Source organism: Ornithorhynchus anatinus, chromosome X3 (assembly GCF_004115215.2).
Source record: "Ornithorhynchus anatinus isolate Pmale09 chromosome X3, mOrnAna1.pri.v4, whole genome shotgun sequence".
NCBI lineage: Eukaryota > Metazoa > Chordata > Mammalia > Monotremata > Ornithorhynchidae > Ornithorhynchus > Ornithorhynchus anatinus.
Window position 1 is genome coordinate 14,812,687 of NC_041751.1, and position 24,097 is coordinate 14,836,783.

The 24,097-nt window shown below is 42.4% G+C and overlaps 1 long non-coding RNA gene across 1 annotated transcript in view; it reads left to right on the plus strand.

The window, feature by feature from the left end:
* Window positions 1-24,097, plus strand: part of LOC114807659 — a 76,112-nt gene that overhangs the window by 51,156 nt on the left and 859 nt on the right. Inside the window, exon 2 of the long non-coding RNA XR_003755720.2 lies at window positions 8,934-9,056. This is a non-coding gene — a long non-coding RNA (uncharacterized LOC114807659). The remainder of the gene's footprint in view (window positions 1-8,933; window positions 9,057-24,097) is intronic.

The following is a 24,097-nucleotide window of genomic DNA, read 5'->3' on the forward strand; positions in this document are numbered from 1 at the left end:
AATAGAATAGAATAGAATTATTAGCATTATTATAAAAGCTCCCGGAACAGGCATAATACCCAAATGTGTCATCTTTGTGTCCATGCTGACTTCCAGTTGCCTTTCTTTTTGGGTCTAGTTCTGTCTTTGTCAGTTCACCGTTGTGCTTCGTGCAGAGCTCTGCAGACAGTAAATGCTCAACAATTATAATCAATTCTAATTCCCCTCTCTCTTTCTGAATCTCTCCCATTCTCTTTATTTCCTTGTCTTGGTCTCTTGCTTTTCAGGACCTTTTAGCATTCTATCGTGTTGCAATAAGAGTGACCGGAGATATACAGCAGCACTCTGTCACTGAGCGCTTGAATGCCTCAATCTTGAATGATATTTCCACATAATTGGGTCTATAGCTATATACTTTAGCACATCTAGACATGTGGTCTGATTCTGCCATCTGAAAAGGCAAAGCGTTGATCCATATTGGGATACGCATTCAATGTTTAGTCCCTAGATTGAATATACTCAGTTTCCCCACCATACGAAAACATACCTTTGTGGAACTTTAAAAAATGGTAAATTTACACTTTCCCCCAAGCAGGTTCAGACTCATTTGTATGAAATCTTGAAAAGTGAAAATTTTCACTGTATAGTTTAAATAATTCTCTCAGCTTGCTGGTGGAGGGTGAGGGGGCTCCAGAGGTCTTTAATAAATAAAAAAAAGGGGTAAATCAATACCAAAGCAAGTGCTTTGAGGAAAAAAACTTTAAGGGAAATTAGTCGCACCTTCCTAGGACTCTGATCCAATTTATCCCTACCTCTGTGCATCATCACACACTCTGTAGATGCTGGTTAGGCAGCCAAACAATTAAGACTAATCAGAGAATATATCCCACATTGCAGTATTTTACTGCACTCTCTATCCATACTCACACTCTGACTGATATATTTATGTATGTCTGGGTGCATATGTATCTAGGCTGACAGGGGTCATCTGGTAACTTGTGTGTTTTCTCCCATGGCTGCGTGACAGAAAGCAGATCCTGTGGTCCTGGTCCAAATATGGAACACATGTTTGGGACTGTCCATTGGAGACATGAATTAACTTTGACTGGAAGAGAGATCCATAGTCTCAACAGAGCTCAGCGCACTCTCTCGGTCCTTCTGCAGGTCCCTTGCCCCTCAGCCAGGCTCATAGCCTTATTCTGTGACCCATATTAACACAGCCAGAGCCCCGAGTAATGGTGGTAGTTTGCCTCACCAAACTTGTTCTTCAACAGCGCATGGTTAGACGTGTTCTTTCGTGATATATGTGATTTTTTTTTTTAATGGTATTTGTTAAGCACTTTTTATGTCCCAGGCACTGTACTGGGGTAGATAGAAGGAAATCAGTTTGGACTCAGTCCATGTCCAGCATGGAAGTCACATTTTACAGATGAGGTAACCGAGGCCCAGAGACGTGATTTGCCCCAGGTCACACAGCGGACAAGTGGAGGAGTCTGGACTAGAATGTGTGATGGTCTGAATGAGTTTCTTGTGACTTAAAAATTCCCCTTTGACTTACGCATAGGTTTTGTCACCACGGTGAGGCCACCAATCAAAATTTAGACGGTCACTTTGACCTTAGTCCCAGTGGAGGCTTCTGGTTTGTTCCCAGTTGGTTCCAGTGGGAGACTTGCTCCTTGAGATTGTCTTCTGGTATCATTAGTTGTACATAAACTGAACTTTGCTCTCTATTCCACTTAGAGCTGCTCTACGGAAAGACAAATAGATGAACAAATGAGAGAAAATAAGTAGTTGACAGGGCTCAATGTGTACAAATGACAAGGTTTTTTGGGATGGAAACTGAGGACAGCCTTCTGGAAGAGGCGGAATTCCATCAGGACTAAGAAGAAAGATAAAGCTGAGGTGACGTGGGTTTGAAGTGGGAGGGTCTCCCAGGGCGGATGAAAGGCATGAATATGGATTCGGAGTGGGAGAGTCAAGAGTGAGGTACAGTTAGAAGGCGAGTGTGGGAGGAGCGAAGGACATGACTGGGGAGTAGGAGGTGAGAGGAGCAGATATAAAAGGAGAGAGTTGGGAGAGAGAGCTGCTGTGAAGACTAGTTGGTCCCTGCTTTTGAACTCCAGTATGTCTAGGGTGATGCTTCCACCTGCTGCTGCCTACCTTAATCCCTCTTTCTCATGAATTACTCTGGATTTAGGGGTTTCATTTTAGCATCACTTGGTCAACCCCAAATAACTGTGTTAAACCAACATACCTCTGGAATCAACCCCGTTTGGAATAGTGGATAGGGCATGGGCCTGGGAGTCAGAAGGTCATGGGTTTTAATCCCATCTCTGTCACTTAGCTGCTTGGTGGCCTTGGGCAAGTCAACTTCTCTGTGCCTCAGTTACCTCATCTGTAAAATGGAGTTTGAGACTGTGAGCCCCAGGAGGGACAGGGACTGTTTCCAACCTAATTTACTTGTATCCCCCCAGGGTTTAGTACAGTACCTGGCACACAGTAAATCTTAACAAATACCACAGTTATTTATTATTATATGAAAGCCCACTTCCTCTGCTACCTAACTGTAATCTGGAAGTACAGTCAGGTCCTAAAATAATTTAAACACCTTGAAGGCAGAGATTGTATCCACTAACTCCATCACATTGTTTCAATACCTTGCAGAGTGTCCTGCACACAGTTGGTGTGCAATAGATGCCCCTGATTCATGTTCCATTTCATTGTGAGAAACAAAAAATGAACATCCTTCCTGCTTCCGTTGCTCCAGTGATAAGAATCACACTGGTAGAGAGTTGGTATCTACTCTAGTGCTTAGAACTGAGCTTGGCACATAGTAAACACTCAGCTGATACTATAATAGCAATAATAATGTTATCAATATCATTTTTGTACCTTTTCTCTAAGTTGTCAATCACTTGTCTCCCTTAAAATAACAAAAAGCAAAGTAAGTTTGGTGATGTATAAAGAAAATCACTAACTATAAATGCCGCAAGAGGGGAAATTATTCTAAAACCATATAAGATACTGGTGATTGAATTCGCATTTGAAATTCAATATCAAATTCTTGACACCTTAGTATAATGAGGGTATTAGGAAATAGATAAAGCATGGCAAAGGGCAATCAGAATTGAAGTTAGAAGATAATAGGTATTCAAAACGATTAAATTAAGTAAATCTATATGCTTAGTGGATACATCTCAGGTGTGCAGAATATGACAGGAAAATCAAAGGTTTGAGTGGAAAATACAAGAGTGCAGATATGTCAAGATAGTCTAAAATCTAAGGAATTTAGATAAAAATCACCATTGTTATTAATAATTGTGGAGTTTAGTATGTACCAAGCACTGTACTAACCCACATGGGGCTCACAGTACAAATAAGAGGGATTGGAAGTTAATCCCCATTTTGCAGATGAGGTGACTGAGGCAGGGAAGTGAAGTGACTTCACACGGCAGATACATGCAGAGCTGGGATTAGGACCCAAGTCCTCTGAGTCCTAGGCCTGGGATTTTTCTACTAGGCCACACTGCTTCTCAGGTTTAGGGAGCAGTAATTGTTTTGGGTGACATTGTTTAGGAAATCTTGGAATGAAAGAAAAGGACACTGACACAATCAGAGTAAGGGTATTCCCACTTGGTCTAAGTAATTGCGGCTCCCCCCAACCCTTCAAGGGTTAGAGGTCATGTCTAACTTCTATCTTTGTCATCTTTACCAGCATTTAGTACAGTGCTCTGAACCCAGTACTTGCTAAAGAAACATTTTGGTGAGGTAGGGGAGAGGATTGGTTCCACAGGAAGGAATGGAGAGTTTGAGGAAAGAGGTTAGCTAGTTTCCTTGAAGCAATGTATTGAAAGTTACTGTGAATAGGAAGTTCTCTGATGGCAAGGTCCTCTGACTCCACTGTAGTTTCCCAAGCATTTGGTACAGTGGTCTGAGGTCATTAAGTGTGGTTGATTGGGAACTATTAATGCTTAGGAAGGAGCATTTCCTTATTTACTTGAGTGACACAGAGATAGGTGCAGCAATGGAATAGTTCAGTCACTGCAACTCGCTGCAACAGCATCAAGGGAAACAGGCCAACATTACTTAATTGCTTAATTTAGCTTTCTTTATATTGATTGTTTTTTATCAGCCTGATGTCTCCCATTTCAGCAAAGTTGTTTTGTTCCCACTGTTGGTGATTTACATAGATTTGCATCACGTGTGGCGTGTCGTTCCGAATCTTCTCAGTCTGTTAGGCCATTTCTGTCTGTGCCGAATACCGGGTTTTATTGTACTGCCATCTATGTATTTGAAACCACGTTAACAGCTTTCCCGTGCCTGCCCTTGTTTTGCAATTTCGAGAGAGAAATGAAAAAGCTGTGATTTAGAAATAAAGCAGAAGGGCAGTGCCTGAATTGTTTCATGTTTGGAGTTATCCTCCGGAGATTAAAAATGTAAATTCAAATGTCACTTAAGAAATTATGAAAAAATTGCCTGTGCCATCTGGACTGCTCTTTCTCCATCTCAGCTGCCCGATGGGTGCAGCCTCCTTCAAACTAAAGGAAAAAGGGCATGTGGTGAATGCCTTCTTGCCAAGAGATGACCTGCCAAAGGTCACCCTGGGGTAGTGAGAGGAACCAGACCCAGGGACTGGCAGGTCTGACCTATTTGCGGTTACCTAGAGGGGCAGATGGTGGGTGACAGCTTTTTTGCCTGAACTCCATCAACCTCCCTGACCAGCCCAGAGGCTGGCTGGGCCACTGCCCATCCTCTTGCTGCCTGTGAAGGACTATTTCAAGGATGATTGTAATTGCACTCCTTTTTAACGGTATTTATTAAGTGCTTACTATTTGCCAAGCTCTGCTCTATGAACTGGGCTAGATTGAAGTTTATTAGGGTTAACACCATCCCTGTCCCAAATGGGGCTCAGAGTCTAAGTAGGAGGGAGGAGGATTTACTCCTTACTTTAGAGTTGAAGAAACTGAGGTGTAGAGAAGTGAAATGATTTGCCCAAGGTCACAAGGCAAGCAATTGACAGAGGGATTAGAATTCAGATCCTCTAATTCAGAGACCCGGGCTCTTTTACTATGCCATGTTGCTTGTCTTGCAGACCCAAAAGCCCGTCATTGGGCAGGGATTGTCTCTGTCTGTTGCTGAATTGTACATTCCAAGCGCTTAGTACAGTGCTCTCCACATAGTAAGCGCTCAATAAATACTATTGAATGAATCTCACCAAAAGGGAAATGGGATAAGGGAGCAGTTGATAGCTGACCTGCCCATTCCCCAAGGAAATCTTTACAATTATTACTACTAATAATAATGATGAAGTTGCTTACTATGTGTCAAGAAGTATGCTAAACTCTGAGGTAGGTAAATAGGGTCCCCGCCCCTCATGGGACTCAGTGTAAGTTGGGGGGAGAATGGGTATTGAATGTCCATTTTACACAGGAGAAAACCGAGACACACAAATTGGGTGACTTCCCCAAGGTTATAAAGGAGGCAAGTGAGAGAGAGTCAGGGTTTGAACCCATGTCTTCTGACTCCCAGGTCTGTGCTCTTTCTACCAGACAATGCTTGCTTTACTCTCTCTGGGGCTTGCAGCCTGTCCTTCTCAACCCCATTCTAGAACTTTGAAGTGTTAACTCTTCAACGGGGGCAAATGTTTACCCACATGAGGCCAACAGGAAGCGGGATTTGAGGGATCACACAAGCACCTCCTGATGAAATGTTTAGTATAATGCAATTCAGTGGGTCCTCAATAAATGCCATTCCTGCGGCCGCCTCCTGCTCTTACCTGACCCAAAATGCATTCTTCGGACCAGATTCCAACTCTGCCTCTTGTCAGCTGTGTGACTGTGGGCAATTCACTTCACTTCTCTGTGCCTCAGTTCCCTCATCTGTAAAATGGGGATGAGGACTTTGAGCCTCACGTGGGACAACCTGATGACCCTGTGTCTACCCCAGCGCTTAGAACAGTGCTCTCTCTGCACACAGTAAGCACTTAACAAATACCAACATTATTATTATCCTTTGGCCCCTATAGGGAATGTGGGAGTAGGGATGAATATTACCCAATTACCGAACAGATTTTCAACTACCCATTTGTTTAGGCAAGTGGTGATTTCTTCAGCTACCTAGGGGTGGAGATGCCAGTGGTTAATGGTGGCCTGTAAGCACTGGACTAAGTGGTGGAGTAGATACGAAATAATTATGTGAAACACAGTCCACTGTCTCACTGTCTAAATAAGAGGGAGAACAGGTAGTGAATCCCTATTTTACAAGCAACTGAAACCATAGTTCAGAGCAGTTAAGGAGCTTGTCCAAGGAAACATCACAAAAAATCAGGATTAGAAAATGGTGCCCTGGTTCCAGGCCCATGTTCTTTGGATTAGGTCATTCATTGGCATTTATTGAGCACTTAACACTGTGCTAAGTGCTTGGGAGAGTATGCTATAGCAGAGTTGGTAGACACGTTGCGTGACTCTAATGAGCGTACAATCTAGAAGGGGAAACAAACATCAGTAGAATAAATATTGAGATGCTAATCAGTATAATGTACGGCACAAACCCTCAAGAGAGAACGGTAGAAGCAAAACACATATGGTTTGTCTTTAGAGATCTTACACTCTAATGGAAAAGACAGATTTAATGAGCCACTCGAGTGGAGGAATGTACAGAAAATTAGATCCGTAGCAATTCCTAACCACAGAAAATCATATTATTTCCTGTCTACCAGGGCTGCAACTTTCTTCCTTTTAGAGCTTTGTTCAACTGCAAATATTCACCAAGCACCATTACTTGATTTTTGAAACGGTCTAAAAGAACAATGGCTAGAGTTGTTTTTTTCCTTTTTCAGTTGGTTGTGATTAACAATTCATGTATTGAAAGGTATTCTGTAAAAACAAATTTCTGTTCCATTCAAATTTGATTGCTTGTAATATGATTTATATGATGATAATCATTCCGAATCTCTGAAACTGCTCTCATCCTGCTGGAAAGAAAAATAACTTGGCTCTGGGGGCTAGAAGACTTAATTTAAATTAGTGTAATTTATGAAACAAATAATTAAAATGGCTAACAAGTCATTTTTTATAAACGTATATAAATATTTATTATGCAAACTTTATCACCTTCAGCTCTTTCAATTTTGTCCATAATAGAGGTTCATTGGAATGGTAATTATATTTCCAAAATTGAAAAATGACAAGTCACTTTTTTTCTAAGAACCCCATTTATCTCTCTTCATCTGGAAATGTATTCCTAAAGCTCTTCTTGGGCAGGGCCCATGTCTTTTTGCTCTGTATGCTCCGAAGGATTGGCCTAAATGCAGAGTCCACACAAATTAGATTTTTCAAGCATGGGGGCGAGGAAAGTGCTAACCAAGTGCTTGGGTGAGAGCAATTTAGCAGAGTTGGTAGACATGTTGCCTGCCCACTGTGAGTTCACAGACTAGAGGGAAATATGTCATCAATAAGGGTAGATGTCGCCCCTAAGGCCAGTGCACGATTGCCAGCCGCATACATACTGGGTACAGTGAAATCCTGCCTCTTGACCTATTGTCGTTTTGCTATTGTCAGTTCCTGGAACTGATTTTGTACGTGTTGGTGAAATGGTCTCCTCATTTCTATTCTTAGACGATGATGAAATTTCTGATTGCTGCGTGCTAGGCTCATCTGCCTTCAGCGTGGCTCAGTGGAAAGAGCCCGGGCATGGGAGTCAGAGGTCACAGGTTCGAATCCTGGCTCTGCCCCTTGTCAGCTGTGTGACTGTGGGCAAGTCACTTCACTTCTCTACGCCTCAGTTCCCTCATCTGTAAAATGGGGATGAAGACTGTGATCCTCACGTGGGACAACCTGATTACCCTGTATCTCCCCCAGCTCTTAGAACAGTGGTCTGCACATAGCAAGCGCTTAACAAATGCCACCATTATTATTATTATTAATCTTAGGCTGTATCCCTAGCGTCTACTGCTACGCCCTATCTTTGGAGGTTTTGCTTGATATTGTCTGGAGAGGATTGGAAGCCGGAGAGTAGTGGGCAAATAATAATGATAATAATAGTAACTGTGGTATTTACTCAGCACTTACTATGTACTAAGTAAGAAAGAAGAAAATCCGGTGGGACAAAGATCCTGTCCCTCACAGGATTCAGTTTCAGGGATGAGGAGACTTAAGGGTGATAAGATAGTCACTCTTCATTATGGCTGAGGAGAAACCCTGCCTCCTTGATAGATGTTCTGGCATTCTGAGTCAAAGGACATCTTTCTTTGTTTATGGTATTGGTCAGGGGCTTACTATGTGCCGGGCACTGTTCCACATGGGGCTCATAATTTTAATCCCCATTTTACAGATGAGGGAACTGAGGTACCGAGAATTGAAATGACTTGCCCAAGGTCACAGAGCTCACAAGCAGTGGAGCAGGGATTAGAAGCCAAGTTCTTCTGACTCCCAGGAGTGTGCTCTATTCACTAGGCCATGCTGCTTTGCTTGTGAGCGGTTCTGAATGTATGACCCTTCCTTGCGTGATGATTTTAATTGAGAATTCTGTTATTACTCAAATCCCTGACTACAGAGGTATGTTGTTTGCATGTGTGCTTGGCCCATAACAAACACCTAACAAACCCATTATTATTTGGTATATTTACATTCAAAAAACCCAAATTATGTTTAACATAAAATCCCATATGTAGGTATGAGCTAAAAATACATTGTGTATTTTGTTTGAGTTGGAAGTTTTCTTGTTCAGCTATATGAGACATTCCAAAGTGCTAGAGGGAAATGTCATTATATGGAAATGACATTATATATGTACTCTATGGAAATTTAGTCATTTGAGTTTAATGCTAGTTTTTTTTTTTTTAAAAAAAAAAATGACTTTCCTTTTGCCTTTTTAAAATCATATGTATTGGAATAATGTTTTTACAAAGTCCATTGCAACTGTGGATCTGATATTTAATGCCTAAATTCTTCTAGGTAATGACCATACCTGATGCGTTCCCATTACCAGCAAGTGGACTAGATTTGCAATGTCTGCTACATCTTCAATATCTATAATAATCAGAATATCTGCCAACTCCTTCAGATCTCTGTCAAATGGTGAGTTTATCCAATCAATGTGATATTCCCTCAATTTTATTTCAGCTAACTTGTAAAACCTGTCATCTTTTAAAATGGCACTGAAGTGCTTTATTCTGTGTCAAGCACTGTTCTAAGCACTGCGGTAGATAGAATTTCATCAGGTCAGACAAAGTCCCTGTCCCATGTGGGGCCGAGAGTCTAAATAGGTGGACAAATGGGTATCGAATGGTTTTTCTGCAGTTGAGGAAACTGAGGCACAGAGAAGTTGCACGACTTGCCCAAGGTCACACAGCAGGGATGTGGAAGAGCTGAGATTGACTCAGGTCCTCTGACTTCCAGACCTGTACCCTTTTCAGTAGGTGACTAGATCACTTAGCTTCCTCAAAGCAGCATGGGCAAATCAGATGTGTTTTGGAGTAGTAATAATGATATTTTTGAAACACTCTTCAGCTCCAGTGCAAGGTGCTAAGCGGGTGAAGTTCTCAGAAGGCAGAGATCACATCTAGCAATTCTAGAAGCAGCACGGAGTAGTTGATAGAGCGAGGCCAGAGAGGCAGAAGGTTATGGATTCTAACCCCGACTCTTTCACTTGTCTGCTGTGTGACCATTGGCAAATCACTTCACTTCTCTGTGCCTCAGTTACCTCTTCTGTAAAGTGGGAATTCATACTGTGGGCCACACGTGGAACAGGGACTGTGTCCATCCGTATCTGTCTGTATCCACCCCAGTGCCTAGTATAGCGCCTGCACATAATAAGCACTTAGTAAATGTCATAATCATAATTATAATGATTATTGTATTCTCTTAAGTACTTAGTACATGGCATATAGTAACTGCTCAATAAATTCAGTGATTGAATTGGAAGAGTTCAATATAATAATGAGAAATGATCCTTGTCCTTTGGGACCATATTTTGGAAGGGGTCCCATGATAAGGGGATCCATTCTAATCCGTAAGACTAAAGCCCTTATCAGAAGTTTTAGTTTCCTCCTTTGAGTGAGATTTATTGGTATGTTGCTTCACTTGCTTTGGAGTGTTCTTTGGTTTGTTCATGGATAGACAGCTCTGCTGAGGCGTTCCGTCCCACATTCCCGTTGTCGGAATCGGTTGCCTTGGCTAATGGACTGGGCGTGGCGAGATGCTCTGCGGAGGATCCCAGTGAAGGACTAACGTTGGGGCTGAAAATGAAGTCCCTCGAATGTCAGTAATTGATTGAATTCGGCAAAGCATTTGCTCACTGACAAGTTGGAAAGCACTGTTAAACCACACCAAATTGAAACAGTAAACTTTCCTGATGAGTAGCCGGCATGAGTCTGCCGGCAGATCACAAAGGGATATTTCAAGTGCCAGGTTTGAGCCTCTTATTGCTGTGCCTGAAAGAAAAAAGGATTTTGTTCGATGCGGGCCCTGATTTTTTTGCTCTCGTGTTTCTGCCACGACAGAGAGATTTGTAGGTTACATCTTACTCTGGACATGAGCGGAAGAGGGAGTTTGGCAGAAATAGATTGAAGATGAATTTGCCTTTTAAAAGATAGAATGAGAGTTAAAGGGGAGAATGTGTGTTGTCGTTTAGAATTGAAGGGGTTGAGGTTTTATTAATGTTTACAAATTGGGCTGCCAAGGCAAATGTGCATTTGATACCCTTCGTGATGACCATGTCTGCAGTGCTCTTTGGCTTGGTTACCGTTTGGTTGCCCTGCCACCAGGTTCAAATATGGCATGTGGCCGATGGCAGTTCTTGAAAGGGCAGCTTTAGGAAGAATATCAGACACAAGTCTCTCCACAGGAGAGTACACCCTTAGAAATCAATTCCCCATCTACCTTAGGAAATTGAGAAATCCACCTCTGCCAGTGAATAGCCAAGTGACCTGGATATATTATAAATGATCAGACTGTGTGTATTCCCCCCTGCCCTAGCCTGCAAATTCACTGTGGGCAGGGAACATATCTACCAAATATGTTGTGTTGTGTTTTTCCCAGCAATTAGTACAGTGCTCTGCTCATAGTGAACACCCAATAAATTTCAATGATGACCAGTCACTTTATTTTTTTTTTTATGGTGTTTATTAAGTGCTCACACAGTGTTATGGTAGAGATAAGGTCATCAAGTTGGACAAAGTCCTTATCCCCAAGAGGGCTCACAGCTTCAATCCCCAATTTCCAGAAGAGGTAACTGATGCCCAGAGAAGTGAAGTGACTTGCCCAAAGTCACCCAGCAGACAGATGGCAGAGGGGGGATTAGAACCCAGGACTTCTGACTCCCAAGTCTGAGTTCTTTCCACTAGGTCATGTTGCATCTCGCTTTTCTTTTTGTGCCTCAGTTTATCAATGCACAAAATGCATAGTGTCCACCATCTTTGTATCATGAAAATGAGTGAGCTGATAGAATGAAATAGCACGTGAAAAATATCTCTGAGCCTTAGTAGAGGATGCAGTATGTTAAGCGATTATTCCTATGCCTTCTAACTGAAAAGGTGATGTTGCGGTTCTTAGAATTCCAACATTTTATCAAAGGATATTGTTTCAGCTTGACCAACACTTGTTCTTTTTCAAGGTAAAATGCAGGGTAGAATGATGATCCTGGGTTATACGCAAAGCCAGACATTTTCATGCAGACAGCAAACCTACTTTGATTATATCCCCCTCATGAATGTGAACTGCTCATTGAAGCTTCCAAATGTGCAGAGAGAAACACTTTGTTCCCAAACAAGAACGTGAATATTCTTAAATCCAAAAAGGCAACTTTCAGAACTCAAAAGAGCAGAATGCAGCCAGCCCCAATGCAGATTGAGCCGGTAGATGTGTTATTAACACATTTCATGCCATGTTGGCTTAATCGAAAAAGAGAGCCCATCTCTGCAACCTGCCTGTGAAAGCTTTTTCCCAAGACTTTGCTAATGAGCATTCACCAAGAGGACAAGGACACAGGCAAGATACTTTCAGCTATTTTTGAAGGTTGATATGGTTGTCACAGGCCCTTTCAGAACTCTCTAGAAAATGTCCCACCGAGAAATTGCACTTGCAGCAAAGATGGAAAAGGGACTCATTCTCATCAGGTTTCATAAAGGTTTTCTAACTGGGTGTGCTTCTGGGAAAATGAGGAAACCCTTGATACTAGTTGTGGGCTGGGAATGTGTATCTTTATGGTTACATTGTACTCTCCCAAGCGCTTAGTATAGTGCTCTGCACACAGTAAGCCCTCAATCAATACAATTAACTAAGGTTTCAAAGACTCAGAACTGAGGTATAACTATCTTGGTAGCTCCTCGTGGCCATGAGGTGGAATATCTTCGGAGCCTCAGCGGTCTGCGGCCCTCTGTTTTGCACTTCATACAGTTTACTGAGTGAGTCATTCTCCTCATAACGGTGTCTCCTGTTACTGATGGGTTATTCGCATCCAGGAAAGTCTCTTTCCTGCGAGTGAATATCATGATCCTTTGCACAGGAATCGATCAGACCGTGGTATCCGAAGTGTGCTTCTTGCGTGCAGGGTTCTGTATTTGAGAGAGTGCAGTACGATGGAGCCGGTAGACATGATCCCACCCTACAGGGAGCTTACCCAGTAGAAGAATTGATGGTACTGCTATTGATTTACAAAGGGTCACTCAAACTCTCTCATCTCTTCCAGGCATATTATTATTAATAATCATAATTGTGGTATTTGTTAAGCACTTACTATGTGCCAAGCACTGTACTCAGTGCTGGGGTAGGTAAAAGGTAATCAGGTCCCACACGGTGATCACAGTCTAGGATGGAGAACAGAAATAAAGTCCCCATTCTGCAGATGAGGGGATGGAAATACAGAGAAGTTCAGTGACATGACTAAGGTCATGCGTCAGACAAGTGGCGGAGCCGGAGTTCGAGACCGGCTTCTGACCTCCAGGCCTGTGCTCTTTTCACTAGGCCATGCTGCCTCTCATTGAGACTTGGGCCGAAATGAGTAAGTTGTATGCAATTGCAACCTATCATAAAGCACATAGGATGGATTTTCTCAAGTTCAGAATCCCCATACGGCTAGAGAGATAGCAGCGCAGTGTCAACACTGTGCTGGTGTCTCAGCTCGCTTGTAGTTGCCAGAGCAGCCACATTATCTTGCAAATTGTCATGACCTGATGATGCGCTCGGCACATAGTAAGCACCTAACAAATACCGCTGTTGTGATATCCATCTGGTTCAAGATTCCCGTGTAGCCTGTGGAGTGTATGTAATAATTTAGGGATGCTTCGGCCCGGAAACCTCAGTTGCTGATGGCCCGGCCTCAGCGAATGTTCATTCCCCAGTTCGCAGAGCCGAGACGAGAATCAGGTCATCTTGTACCCAGACCAGACCCACGTCCAGATGACGGAGATCATCGCCTCTGTCCAGCCACCAGTTGCGGTGGTGTCCAACTGAATTTCCAAGCAGAATGCGCACTCTGCCTCCCTAGTTTTTTAGCTGCTTTCCAAGTGTGCGTGGTTGTGCGTAAATTCAGTGATGGATTTTTGTGCCTTTAGACATTGGTTTCTGGTGAGATGAGTTACTTTCTACTGAAGCTGGGGGATAGAAACCCTTCATTTGAGTCATCTGGATGAAAAATGCACCACCAATGAACTCTTAAAGCATGTGGAGACTAGAAACCATAACTAAATAATGGAGCAGGGAAAATTCTCCACCTCGATTGCTTTCCATCTCTGATCTCGTTTATTTGGAGTTATGTTTCTTTAAGCTTAATGATATTCACCAGGTTCACTTCTTTGTTTTGAGAGAGAATACAATAGAGAAAAGAGAAAAGCAACTCTCTTAATATGGGAGGAATCACAGGGGACTCAATGTGGTAACAGGCATTTCACTGTATAAACATTTACCTTCTAATGTATAAATCTGATCCCAAATGTACTTGTAAGATGAAATTGGATGAAATTCAGTATTGAATTTTTTTGTCTAAATATGAATTAAATAGAACATCGAGGTTTGCTTTTTTTAAAAAAAAAAACGATCGTAGCAAGGTTCACTCAAACATTTTAGTTGAAGGTAAAAGTATTCCAAACTGTGAAATTTTGGGTTTTCATATGTCTTGGTACACCAGGTGGGACTCTGAGTTCAGGAGAGAGGAATTTATTGAAAACTGCCTTTCTCATGGGTTCCAATCCCAGAACTCACTGGCCTGCTTTTTGGACCTTGGATTAATCACTTAATTTGTCTGTGCTTCAGTTTTTTCATCTGTAAAATGGGGATGAAATACCTGTTCTCCCTCCCCTTTAGACTGTGGCTCAGATACTCTTTCTGTTCTGATTACTTTGAGCCTATCACAGTGCTTGGCACTTAAACCTTAGCAGAGCACTTAATGCCGTAGTACAGTGTTTGACCAGCACCTTACCTACCTCTGTCACCATAAAGGTTATGATCCTCCCTTTTCTTAAAGTCATGAGGTGTTGCTAGGTGTTGATGATGCAGCGCTGCATCTTGGAGTCATTTTCATTAAATCACCTACATTATTTTTAAAAGCTCTGCCTAGTAAGGTAGTCATCCTTCATATTAAAAAAAAAAAAGAAATGAAAAAGAACTCAGTGAACCATATGGAGATGGTTGTCCATTCTTTGCCTATGTCCAGACCAGAAACCTGGCTTATGGTGAACCCTGCTTTAAGTGAATGAACTGACCTGACCCAAGCCTTCGTCGTTAGGGATTGTATTGATCCTTGGTATGGTGGTATGTTGCTGGCCATAAATTTTCTTTGACATGGTCAGAGTCTTCCATTTGTCTGGGCAATTTACTTCATAGGTTCCCTTAAACATTTACACTGAATTCTGCTGTTGGGCAGTGGGAAAAGCCATCTTCTGACCATCAGGAGTCATGGGTTTTAGTCCCGGTTCCACTTGGGTCCAACTAATGTGGGCAAAGACTAGTATCACTCGGACTTGATACTGCGCTTTACCCCCATTCGTCTACGTGTTCATCCAGAGTGTTCTAGTGGATAGAGAAGGGGCCTGGGAGTCAAGATCCTGATTTCTAGTCCTGGCTCCATCACTTAATGAGGGTTATAAAGATGGTATTTGTCAAGTGCTTACTATGTGCAGTCACTGTACTAAGCACTGGGATTGATGCAAGCAAATCGAGTTGGACACAGTTTCTGTCCCATGTGGGGCTCACATCTCAATCCCTTTGTTACAGATGAGGTAACTGAGGCACAGAGAAGTGAAGTGACTTACCTAAGGTCACACAGGAGACAAGTGGCAGAGGTGGAACTAGAACCATCACTTTCTCACTCCCAGGCCTGGGCTTTGTGCACCGCACCATCCTGCTTGTCTGTGCCTCAGTTACCTCATCTGTAAAATGTGGATTAAGACTGCGGGCCCCGGGTAGGACATGGACAGTGTCCAAACTGATTAGCTTGTACCTATCCCAGTGCTTAGAATAGTGCCTGGCACATAGTGTTTAACAAATATCCTAGTCATGATAATGATTATTATTATCCCACATTATGCCCCAGTAGAAACACAACTCTCATGGAAATGTGAGTGGAAAAAACAATGCCATTAAAATCAAATCCTCTACTCATCCATCGTTTCTGCTGGGACGTGCCATTATCAGTATAGTGATTAAACACACGTCTAGTAACCAAACATATCAAAATACTGATTTTTCTTTCCTGGATTCTCTCCCCACCCCCCCAGCCCCAACTAAATCAAGGCAAGCTCAGTTTTCCATCCTTCAAAAAAAATCCAAGATGCCCTAATGCATTACTGCCACCTATAAAGCTCTTCTTTTCTATAAATACAAGGCTTACGAACCCAAACTCGCCCAACACAGCTACGTCGGCTTTCAGTTTTACTCCAGAAAGACAGTACTGGTGTAATATAAGGAGCGGCTGACTTCAAGGGTCACTTTGGAGGACATCTCCCATTCTCCACCTCAGTGGCATAAAAATGATTACTCGTACAGTCGATTAAAAACAGCAGCTCATCAAGACCAGGCGTCAGGTAGGGTTCTCAAGCGCAGTGCAGTTGGCAGCAATGAAAATCTATATTGGGGCGCTTGGGACAGGAAGAGAGAACAAAATTGCTCTGAGCCACTGTGCTTCCTGATAAATGGCACACTGAGATAAAAACATTATTCTCTCTACCCTCTATCCACTTGCATCTAAATGTCGAGGAAATATAGAATGAGATGTCCTCTATGGCGGGTTACTTACTATTTGGCTAAATAATTCCTCTTCACAAGCACAAACTCTCTGTCACATTTGTAATCATGAAGATGCTCAGAAAAAAAAGAGAGCAAGAGAGAGAGAGAGAGAGGAAAAACTCTTATCACTTGGGCACGAATGATCTTGAAAAAGGTTTTGTGTGAAATAAATCCATTATTCCCCCCAGAAATGACAGGGCAATATCTTTCATTAGATGTAGGTATTACTCTTCTTTAGAGAAGGTAGCGTATGGAAGAGGAGAGGTGCTTTCCTTTCTGAAAACATGGGAGAAGAGTTTGAGAAAAGTGTGACACTTGAGTCTGCAACTTACAAAGCAGTATTTTAGCGGTGTGTGTTAGGAATCTTCTTCTTCCCAGATCATATCCCCTAACTACCACCTCAGCCCTTAAGTGCTAACAGCCACTCTGATAGATAAGATGTGGGTCTCGTCATATGATGTCGTCATCTCTGACCCACAGCGACTCCATGGACACATCTCTGACACCACCCCACTCTCCATCTGCGATCGTTCTGGTAGTGTATCCGTAGAGTTTCCTTGGTAAAAGTACGGAAATGGTTTACCATTGCCTCCTCCTGTGCAGTGAACTCGAGTCTCCGCCTTCAACTCTTTGCCATGCCCCTGCCCCCCAACTAGTCACCTTGATTTCAGGAGAAATATTTATTTTTCCATCATCTCAGCCCTTTGCTATTCTTAGAGATTCTCAGAAAGGGCTCATCAATCAGTATGATACAGCGTTCTCTACATAGTAATCTCGCAGTGGCTTCTTGATGACAAATCCCAAGAAGGTCTCCTCTAAGAGAAATCCGTGCACTGAGCATTCCATTGACTCCCTCTCATCTTTCCTGCTTCTAACTCTGTCGCAGGCAGGAGAAATAATGTAGAATACCCTCCCCCTTGAAATCTGCCAGACCAAATCCCTCCCCAACTCCAGAACTTCCTGAAATCACATTTCCTCCTGGAGGCTTTCCCTAATGAAATGCTTTTCTCCCTCAATTTTATTCCTTTTTGTTCTGTACCTGTCCTCCACCCGCTCCCACACACACACGTTCAAACCCACCTAAAGAATGTTTTTATTCACATTGTTTAATCACCTACTATCCATCTGCATAGCCCTTTTTTTCTTTTATTTTTTGTGAAAATTCTCCCTAGGAAGTAAAGTTCTTGAAGTCATGTCTCTTAATGTACTCTTCCAAGTGCTTAATATAGTTCTCTGCACATAGGTGCTCCATACATATTGTTAATTGATAAGGGGGGTTATAGATTGTAGGTGAGATGGATGGTGACATCCATCTTGTTTCTCTCCAAAATCTTTCACTTTACTTCTTTTAGACTGTAAGCTTCTTGTGGGCAGAGACTATCTTTACCAACACTGTTACATTGCTTAGTAGAGTGGTCTGCATGAAGTAAGTGCTCAATGAATGCCATTGATTCCATGGACATTTACTAAGAAATTAAAAAATTGAGGCATTAATTTTCCCCAGGAGCTTCCACGATCCCTAGACTAGAGAGTGCTGTAGAAAGTTTTTTTTTTCTTCAAGTTCATCTTGGGCTTTTTTTTTCCTTTGGAGCTACCTAGAAATTCATAAGAATTAACTTTTAATTTTATACCTCTGTCACCACTAAGCAAAGCTGATTCACAAGTTCAAAATTACCCTGTCACTGACCTGTTTCAGATGATTTAATACTAAAATGAGATAATACGTAGAATTAATTGAAGCCATGGGAAAAAATGTGCCATTAGACGATTAGTATGATTATCGGACTCTGGATACAGTGATCAATTGATAGATGGTATTTGAGTGCCCCTGGAGCAGGGTACTCGAGGTTAGAAGAGATTGTCAGAAATATTAATAGCATTTGTCCAACACATTTCATATCAAGAACTGTACTAAGCGCTGTGGTAGATAGGTTAGTCACATTTTACAGATTAAGAAGCTGATGCATAGGCAAATGAAGTGACTTGTCCAAGGTCACACCACAGGCAAATGTCAGAGACAAGATTAGACCCCAGGTCTTCTGACTCCCGGACACAGGCTCTTTCTGTTAGGCCATGCTACCTCCTCAGGCTCAGATCCCGTGATCCCTGCCTTCAAGGATCCTCCAGGCTAAAAAGGTAGCAGAACTGAGGTGTGCAAACACCCAGACAAATAATCACTGACCTTTACTGGATTATTGAGGAAGAAGTGGGGAGAGGGGTACCTGTAGGATGGAGTAATTTTTTGGCAAAGTCCTACTTGGGCCATGGATCAGACCAAGCAAAACTTCCTAAAATTACCACTGATATCACTTGGTTGTAGGAGGGGGGGCCTAGCCATTCTGAGGTTGAGGACTGCTGTTGGCTTCAATTGCACAATGTCGATAAGAGCCACATCAGTGCTGAGCTACTCTGTGTGGCTCCAGGTGAGGTGTTGCTATACTTCCTGGAGCTGAATGATAACTGCCAATTATGATTATGACATTTATTAAGTACATGCTATGTGCTAAACACCACGGTAGTTTCAAGGTAGAAAGATTGCAAACAGGTTTTGTCCTAAACCAGGCTCACATCTATCTCGTCCTCATTTATACAGATTAACAAAACTGAAAGCCAGAATCCAGACCGAGCCAGTGGCAGGGATGGGATGAGAACCCACATCTTTCCAGTCCTATGCTTCTTTCACTAGGCCAAACTAGAATAACATTTTCAGTGTTAGTGTTATCACTAGCTTGGTAAATCCCACTGTTGATCTTATACAGTTTTCACTGTTTGCTTAAAATGATCAAGGTGACTAATCTGGTAAAAACAGTAGGGAAACATAAACATGGCGTGTTTAAATTCCATAAATTTAAAAAATCGAAGTGGAGCAATTCATGAGCTCATCTGATATGAAATGTCAAACAATCCTATAAATGAGGCCTCTTTATGGATAATTTTTTTTGGGTTTTTTTTTCAGAAAGTGTTTTTTTCAAATACAGATCCAGGAAGAGTGAGGCTGTTTGAATCTTGCTCTTCTGTACTGTATTTTATAAATATCCTGTCCAGCTCTCTGAACAAATCCTTTTTCTGAGAGGGTGATATCTCCTGGTCCAGTGCTGTAACCATCTGAAATAATAGAGTTAAGAATAGTGATTTTCCACAAATTGCAAGCTGCAGAAAATCAATGAAAACTGGTGTTGGAAATCCCCCAAAAAAGTCTTTAAATAAAGGCTGAATTATTATGCATGCGGAGTGATGGTAATCCCTTTAGCTTGTAGTGAAGAATGCTGATAAAAGAGCAGGAGGGCAAACTTAGATTGTGCTTCCTTTGGGAACCCTCGAGTTCTCAAACAACCAATCAATCGATTGGAATGCATACTGGGTGTGAACTGTCCTAAAAACTCAGAGTGCAATAGCAAGATATCGGTTTCGTGCTTTTGAAAAAAATCGATCGGTCGATAGCATTTACGAGTGCTTACTCTATGCAGAGCACTGTAGTAAGCATTTGAGAGTACAATAGAGTCAGTAGACACATATCCTGTCCACAAGGAGCTCACAATCTAGAGAGGCAGACAGATATTAATGCAAATAAATATTTGATATGTATAGAAGTGCTGTGGGGCTGAGGGTGGGGCAAACTTCAAGTGCTTAAAAATTCAAGAGCATGGGTGGCAGCGAAGGAAGGAGGGAGTAGGAGAAAAGCAGGCATAAGCGGAGAAGTCTTCTTGATGGAGATGTGACTTTAATAGGGTTTTGAAGGTGGGCAGAGAGGTGTATGTCACATGGACGAGGAGGGAGTTTGAGGTCCGAAAGGGAGTGTAGGCAAGGGATCGGTGGCGAGATGGTTGAGATGGAGGTGGAGTGAATAGGTTTGCACTAGAAGAGTGAAATGTGTGGGTTGAGTAGTAGCAGAAAATCACGGATGTAATGTAGGAGGGGGCAATGTGATTGAGTGTTTTAAAGTCGATGGTAAGGAGTTTGACGTAGAGGTGAATGGACAACCCCTGGGGTTTCCCGACGAGTGGGGAAACATGGACCAAACACTTTTCTAGAAAAAATGGTCCGGGCAGCAGAGTGAACTATGGAGTGGGGAGAGACAGGAGACAGTGAGGTCAGGAAGGAGGCAGATTCTGTCATCAACGCGGAACGGGACAAGTGTTTGGGTCAAAATTGTAGCAGTTTGGATGGAGAGGAAAGATTTTAATGATATCTCACAGGTAGAACCAACAGGATTTGTTGACACTGAATATGTGGTTTGAATGGGAAAGATGAAAGTGATTTACATACAGAGACTGAAAGAGCGTATGAAGATGAAATAGCTGAGAAAATAATTGAGCTAGACAGCAGAATACAGGTGTACTTCAGTGTTGAGGATAGAAATAAAATATGTAAGTGCTATGGGTAGTTATTGGTTTGAACTAGGGAAGGCTTCCTGGAGGAGGTAAGATTTTGGGAGGCCTTTGAAGATGGGAAGAACTGTGGTCTATTAATTTCTCAAAGCATGAACCTCAGCATGAACAAAGCAAATAGTTTGCAGGTGATCTTTCAAGGGTTTACCAGAAATCACCTCAAAAATGATTGAATTGTCATTATTTAGATGCCCATATGACATTTTGGATGGCCTCAGATAGCTTTATATTATATTCCTCCTTGTGTCATGTAACACACATCTCGTGACCACTTCTAGCAGAGTAGCGACCAAGGCGATCACTTGCTGGGCTATGACAGTTCTGGTGAGCATTGGCACTATGCTGTGTTGACATAGACTGTAAAGAAGTCCAGCACTTCTGCCTGAGTTCTCACTCATTGCTCTCAGTGTCTCTTTGGGAACACTTCCAGCCGGGATAAGAGGGTGGGAGTGGAATTGTGCAAACCACTAGCCCCATAACCCATTCCTTCACCCAGGTTTTTAATCTGGAAGTCTTAGGATCAAGGCTCGCCCATAGCTCTCAATGAGAGACTCCGTCTATTCCATTGCTGCAATTACCTGGGAATGCCCCGAGTGAAGGAATCTTCCCATTAATGGGGACAGAAATTTCTAGTCAACACATTCGAGTAGACCGAAGTGAAGCAAAGGATTGAGGTCCCGTTTTAGAGATAGTAGATAATCTAGCATGTCAGCAGTCTGAATTATTCTCGAATCTATGGCAGATCTCTAGATAAAAGCGATTATGGTTCAGAGCAAATCTGCACCGCTAGGAACATCTCTCACATGTTAACCAAACTTTTCCAATTTGCATTAGTAAAGTTATAGAGCTGAACCTCTCGCACTAAAGTCTTAAACCGTGGGCCCCGATCTCACTTTCCTTCGGGGTCGAACTTTAAGCAAAAGCGTGTATCCGAGACTGCATTTTAGGCATCGTTAATACTGATCCAGGAGGGTGCTGCAGTCATCTTTCAGGAGTATCGGTTCCATTGATGCGGTCTGCCTCAACAACCTTCCTTCGTGGGCACTGTTCATCTGTCTTGTTGAAACAGTTCAGAGTGTTCATCTGTCATTTGAATGATGTGTAGTAAAAGCTCTGTGCTCATTTTTTTTTTCCTTCTCCTCCCGAACTAGTGTATTTTCATGGACTGTGCTTTCCAAGCCCATTAATAGTAATGATGTTGGATGCTTCACTCTGGTTCTGACCATCACTGCGGTGAGGGAGCAGTGCGGATGCTGGAGGTAGCAGATGAGAGGGGCCCGGTCCTGATGGGGGAAAGGGGAGATGAGATATTGACCAGCTACTTGACCCTCTCCTCGATAATCAAAATGAGAGGAGGAGCAGGGGCGGGTAATAATTGCGCCAAGGCAGAGAAGCCTAAAAATGTAGAAAGAGCACAGCTTGCTGCACCTGCACTTTCCTCTTCAAGGTATACCATGAGAATTCCTTTTTGTGGCCTCAGGGAAGGGGCATGACTGAGCAGAAAGATGTTGGGAAGCAGCGCAAGCCAGTGGATAGAACACAGGCCTGGGCGTCGGAAGAATCTGTGTTTTAATTCCGGTTCTGCCACTTGTCTGCTGTGTTACCTTGGGGAAATCACTTTACTTCTCTGTGCCTCAGTACCCTCAACTGTAAAATGGGAATTAAGAATGTGTGCCCTATTTGGGCCAGGGACTTTATCCAACTCAAATATCTTGTACCTATCCCAGCACATAGAACGGTTCCTAGCACACAATAAGCATTAAGCATTACCACAATTATTATTATCTTAGGACTGTGAGTTGGGAGACACACATTCTCATCCCAGCTCGGAGACAGGCCTCCTGGATGACTTTGGTTAAGTCACTTGACCTCTCCATGCTTCAGTCATCACACCTCTAAAATAGGGTTGAGAAATTGTGAGTCCCCTGTGGGAGAGAGAATATATCCAATCTCATAAACCTTTTTCTACCCCAATGATTAGCACAGAGTAAACACTTGAAAAAGCTATACTTATCATGGTTATTGTGGGGACTGCATTACAGGTGTGAGATTGATTTGGGGGGAATCAGTCCTCCAGACAATAGATTTTCACTGGGCTCTAGTTCAAGCCGGAATACTCTAAAGAAGTTTTATCTCGCGCATGCTGCAACAGTGGAATATGATGAGCATGACCAGGGTTGGGTAAACTGGAGTCCTGAGGCTAGGACTGCACTGTTGGACTGAAATATGGCATAATCGGATATAATTTATATTTCAGCATGGGGGTTTCTGCTAGCCCTAGACCCCGGGGCCTGATGATATTGCCTTAACTCCAAAAGCCAAACAACATTCCCAGCTAAAGTTGGAACTGTTACCCTTATCCAATAAAGTCATTCAGTTTTCACAGTGAAGTGTTTTCAAAAGTCAATCGGGAGCCCTGACGAATCACAGAACCTCCAAGGAGGGGATTTCAAGGGACACAATTTTCGTTTCATTTTTTGGCTCCCCCGTGTTCGAGTCTGCAAAGTTTGAGAGCAGAAGTGCATTCCGGAGTTGGAATAAATATAATTTTAGCCCTATAGAACTGAAAAAATGACTTAGTCTTGTGCTGGTTAATTGGAGAGATCAAGTAGTAACTGTGTTTTATGAATGAAAATGGATTTCAAGCTTTCTATTGTATTCATCTATGTTAGTATTTCAAAGTAAGACTTTTTTTTTATAACTTTCAAAAAAATAACCTTTTTGATGCCTGGCTTTTAAGCTGTATTTGAATATGCTATGAATCCTGAAATGGTAAAATCTTGTTTGGAACTACTTAATGAGAATTTTATTGGGCTAGACTTAGGTAGAAAGCTTGTGTCATTTTCTCAGGTCAACCAGTAAGCTAAAATTGAACTGGCCTAATCATTTTAGTTAATTAAGTCTATTTGTTTTTATTAGATTCTGGGGGATTGTGGGGGAGGGAGGATATTAAGAGCTATTGTCAGTCTGGAATTTCAGAAAAATTGGCATAGACAACTTCTCTCAAGTAATTTTTCTCATTCTCCCCTTATGTTAAGGACTTCTGAGTTCAGCTCAACAGGATCCAGTGAAGTCGTTGGGAATTTAGCCATGTCATTTTGTGCCCATCTGCCACGCCTTCCTCCAAATACTCCCCTCTCCCTGGGTGCCAAAATATAAATCCTGTCAGTGTCAGATGTGATCCTTCATCTCAGCACCAGATTTGGCCAAATGCTGCACTCCCTTTGGCTGTGAGTGGTCTTAATGGGTACAGTTTTTGTGTACGCTTGACAGTGTTCTGCTCCCTTACCTGCCCACAAACTACAACTGGAAACAAGAAAAGTACAAGTGATGCTGCACAAACTGTTATCAGCAGCAGTGGCATTTGCCTACTTACTGAGTGCCAAGCTCTGTCCCAGGTTATTGGAAGAGTGCAATACAGAGTTGGTAGGCACATTCCCTCCCTAGATGGGGAGACAGACCTTGATATAAAGAATTTATAATACATGATTTATAGAGCTATACGTAAGT